Source organism: Mandrillus leucophaeus, unplaced genomic scaffold (genome assembly GCF_000951045.1).
Source record: "Mandrillus leucophaeus isolate KB7577 unplaced genomic scaffold, Mleu.le_1.0 Scaffold62, whole genome shotgun sequence".
Lineage (NCBI taxonomy): Eukaryota > Metazoa > Chordata > Mammalia > Primates > Cercopithecidae > Mandrillus > Mandrillus leucophaeus.
In genome coordinates, this window is record NW_012106697.1 from 4,157,473 (window position 1) to 4,162,571 (window position 5,099).

Here is a 5,099-nt window from a genome sequence, read left to right on the forward strand (position 1 = left end):
GGGTTAGCATTAGGAGATATACCTAATGTAAATGACGAGTTAACGGGTGCAGCACACCAACATGGCACATGTATACATATGCAACAAACCTGCACGTTGTGCACATGTATGATAATTTAAAAATACATGATAAAAAAATAAAGATGTGAAAACTGAGGCGCAGAAAGGTTAAGTAACTTGCCCAGTGTTCTGGTTATCCATTGCTACAGAACAAATCTGCCCAGTGTTTAATGGCTTAAAACAACTGCCATTATCTTTATGGTTTCAGTGGGGCAGGAATTTGGGAACAACTCAGATGGACAGTTCTGGCTTGGGGTCACTCATGTAGTTGGAGTCAAACAGTAGCTGGAGTTAGAATAGGGCCAACTGTGAGAACCAGGGGAACCGAGGCAGCTTGGAGCTAGCCAGGCATCTCTCTTTAGTTAGGGTCGCTCCATGCGTTCACCGGGATTCCTCACAGCATGGCCGGCTCACGGTGGCTGGACTGCTTACCCGGCAGCTCAAACCTCCGGTGAGAATGGAACCAGCAAGGGAAGCTGCATCACCCTTTTTGACCTTGCCTTCGGTATCACATAACGTCACTGCTAGGGTCACAGTCCGCCCAGATTCAAGGGGAGGGAACACAAACTATAAATGTCACCTCTTGAGGGGGAAACGGGCTCATCCAGAAGGTACAGGACAGGAGGTGTTATTGCATCCATCTTTGGAAAAGAGAATCTGCTGTACCTAGTGACATGGCAAGTGGGAGAAGAGCTGGGACTAATCAAGGCACTGTTCTGTAGAGGCCGTGACACTACACAGCCACCATTCTAATGCTGCCAGGGCTTAGTCCTAAATAAATCTGTCTTCAGCTAAGTTATGTATGCCTGAAGTACTATGCATTTTATGAATTAAGACCTATCCAAGCCTGGGTCTCTGTGGCTCAAGCCTGTAATCCCAACATTTTGGGAGTCTGAGAGGTAAGGATCGCTTGAGGCCAGGAGTTTGAGACCAGCCTGGGCTAGCAAGCCCCCGTCTCCACATAAAATAGAAAAATTAGCCAGGAGTGGTGGTGCCCACCTGCTACTCTGGAGGCTGAGGCAGGAGGATCACTTGACCCCAGGAGGTGGGGCTGCAGTGAGTCATGATGGCACCACTGCACTCCAGCCTGGGCGACAGAGAGCCTGCCTCAAGAAAAGAAAAAAAAAAAAAATTTCCTTCAGTCTATGGCAGTAAATCTATTGCCCTGAATTACACAAATTTATTGCAAGTATTTACTGTGGGCCTACTGTGGGCCAGTTTGTGGGCTGGTTGCTGTGGCCATAAAGGAATCCCTATTCCTGAAGACCAGTGGTCCAGCAGGAGACTGCCACTGCAGCAGGCTCTGACACAGTGCGGTCAGTGCGGTAGAAATGAGAAGACTGGTGAGTGATGGGATGTCTGGGATTTCCTTTTAACATACCTGAAAACAAACAAAATACTCAGATTGGAGAGAAATGGATGAAACAAGATTTGGAAAAGGTTGATAACATTAAAGATGGGTGGGCCTGGGGCTTTACCATTCACTCTCCTTTTGCATATGTCTGAAAATTTCCACAATAAAAACATAACAAAGGATACAAGGTAGAAAGGAGCCCCAGGGAAGGATTAACTTTATAAGAGTATGAGGAGGAAGCTGCAGGGAGGTAGGGCTTCCTCAAGGAGTGACATTGACATTGACATTGGAGTTGTTTTTGTTTTTGTGTTCATAATAAAATGATTCTGTGCTTTTGTTGTGTGGGAATGCATTTCCATCATCCATGAACAGATAATATGTGAACTGGATTTTGGAGGACATAGAAACGTTTGTAAAATAAACAGATCAAGGAAGAGCTTTCCAGGTGATGAAAGGGACTGTTGGCACGCACCCCTGCGGCACCCAGACTTGTCCACTGTTGAGTAAACCTAACCTTTATTTTTTCTACCTTAGATATTCAGTGATAAGAGAATGGTGGGTGGGGGATGAAACTCATTTAAGAATGCAAGAGCGCCTGCTGCGGTCTCCCTGCCGCCTCTGGGGAGTAGGGCTTCTCTCCTGGAGCTTTTGGGGGAAGCTGGTCTTCTTTTTGGTAATGCTCGTCAGATTGAAGAACTGTAGTCTGAAAAAATATTTGATCTTGGAGAATAATTCAAAATCACTATCTCAACAAGGACTGAATTCCAAATGCCAAATTTAACAGGAACAATTCAGAAACCCTTAATTCAAGATGAAATAGGCCAGGCGCGGTGACTCAGGCCTGTAATCCCAGCACTTTGGGAGGCCGAGGTGGGCGTATCACGAGGTCAGGAGATTGAGACCATCCTGGCTAACACGGTGAAACCCCGTCTCTACTAAAAATACAAAAAATGAGCTGGGTGTGGTGGCGGGCGCCTGTAGTCCCAGCTACTCAGGAGGCTGAGGCAGGAGAATGGCGGGAACCTGGGAGGTGGAGCTTGCAGTGAGCCGAGATCATGCCACTGCACTCCAGCCTGGGTGACAGAGTGAGACTCTGTCTCAAAAAAAAAAAGAAAGATGAAATACAGAATTATTCAGTCATAGGATGGGAGGAGCTCCGAGGAGCTATTTTTAAAATCAAATAGCTGATATATTTTTTTAATCAAAGGCGTTAGTGACACAGTTGGTCAGACTACATTTATGATATTCTCTCCCCTTCTGATTGCCATCCTTTATTTCATTTTACTTTTTTATTGTGACCATTTCCAAACACTGTAACACACTTCCACGCTATACTCAGCTTCAGCCATTAATGCCTTGCCCTCTACCATCCATCCTCCCTAACTCATTTCACCAGAAAGAAAAGGACTTTTAAAATTACATAACCACAATGCATTATTACATCTAATCAATTATTTCTTTACATTGTCTAGTATAATAACATATTCAATTTTCCCTAAGTCTTTTTACAGTTGGCTTGTTTGAATATGGATCCAAACAAGGTCCATCATTATATTAAGTTTCATTTAATGTAGAACCATCCCTTCTCCCTTTATATCCCCTATTGACTTGATGAAGAAATGGGTCAGTTCTTTTGTAAAATATCCCACATTCAGGGTTTGGTTAATTGCAACCCCAGGGTGTTTATGTAACTTGTTCCTCTATCTACTGTTTTTCCAATGGACCAGGAGTTAGATCTACAAGACGGCGTGAGCTCAAATTCTTTCTCCCTTTCATCTGCCCTCCAGTTCTTCTCTTCTCTACTTCCTTCCTTCTACCCTCCTTCTCTCTCTCTCACTCCTTCCTTCCATCTTTCCTTTTTTTTTTTTGATAAGACTATTTCATAGGTGATATTTCCTATTGCCACACTTCATGTCTAGTTGTCTTGCTTTTCATGATAAGATTGATCAACGGGTTTAGAAGGTGGCAGCCTAATGCCTTTATCATAAGGTTCAGCTAAACAGCCATCGATGCAGTTGTCTGAATTGAATGACGTTCATTGCATTGACGCATCGATCGCTGTTTAGCTGAACTGTATATTTAACTTAAATATGTTTTAAAATTAGAAGTTATTCAATTAGAAGTTGCAAAATGTAATTAAAGAATGCTATTCTGCATTCATTGACTGGAATTCTTAGAGATTTTTTTTTTCCTCATCCACTAGGTCTATTTAATTACCCTACAATATAGTTTCCACAGCAAAGAGAACTTTTTTCCTTATTTCTTATTTCAGCTCATCAGACAAGGAAGCAAAAGATAGTTTTTAATAATCTAATTCCTTCTCTTTGTTTGTAATTTTCTTCCTTTTTTTTTTTTTTCAGAGCCTAACTCTGTCACCCAGATGGGAGTGCGGTGGCATGATTTTGGCTCACTGCAACCTCCGCCTCCCGGGTTCGAGCGATTCTCCTGCCTCAGCCTCCCAAAAGTAGCTGGGATTACAGGCACGCACCACCAAACCCCGCTAATCTTTGTATTTTTAGTAGACACGGAGTTTCACCAGGTTGGCCAGGCTGGTCTCCAACTCCTGGGCTCCAGTGATCTGCCCGCCTCAGCCTCCAAGTGCTGAGATTACAGGAGTGAGCCCCAGCGGCAGGCCTCTTTTTAATTTCAGTGTAATGAGTTGGTGGCCCTCCTATCTTATCCCAGAGCTTCGGTGTTTGTGCTTGGTGCCCTCTCCGTTTCTCCCCTGTTCTTACGGAATAATGATGTAAATTAGGCGCCTGGGGTCAGGAATCTCAGCTTAGGGTGAGGGCTTTCCGGTGGCGTTGGCAGCAGCTGGCGCCTGCGCCCTCCGTGCAGGAGAGCAGCTCCCTCCAGCGGCTTCCCTCCCGCTTTGTGCCTTGCCTACCGCTCAGACGCTCTGCTCTGAAATTCACAAGGTATCTTCAGCTGCAAGGATAAAATCAAGACGGCAGCTTCAAACACAACCTTTAGCAACTTAAAATCAGTATTAATGTAAGGATGGTCCGAATGCTCACCTTGGGAAATCAGTGAAAGGGCCTGACATGGAGAAGAGTTTAAATTATGTTTAATAAATGTTCACTTTATGTTCATTCTTTGAAAACGGGTACTTATTGAATGATCTTTTACCACACACACACTAACAGATACGCGTAACTGCGCCCTGCAGCATTTTATTTTCCGGCTGCTTCCCCCCAGCCCGCGGTCAGGTGGCAGTGTCCGCGGTGCTTACGGCGAACGCAAGGGAACAGGAGGGGTTCCGGTGCTGCCTCCCTTCCGTACACAGAAAATTCACCCAGGCCGGCGCGGTGGTTCACGCCTGTAATCCCAGCACTTTGAGAGGACAAGGCGGGTGGATCACTTGAGGTCAGGAGTTCGAGACCAGCCTGGCCAATATGGTGAAACCGCGTCTCTACTAAAAATACAAAAATTAGCCGGGCGTGGTGGCGGGCGCCTGTAATCCCAGCTAGTCGGGAGGCTGAGGCAGGAGAACGGCTTGAACCCGGGAGGCAGAGGTTGCAGTGAGCCAAGATCGCTCCACTGCACTCCAGCCTGAGCGACAGAGCGAGACCTCATCTCAAAAAAAAAAAAAAAGGTAAAACAAAAAACCCACACCAGCCTTGCCTCTCTAGCTAGGCCTGCCTGCCCGGCTCCCGCTCCCGGTCCCGGCTTCTCCGGCCAGGCC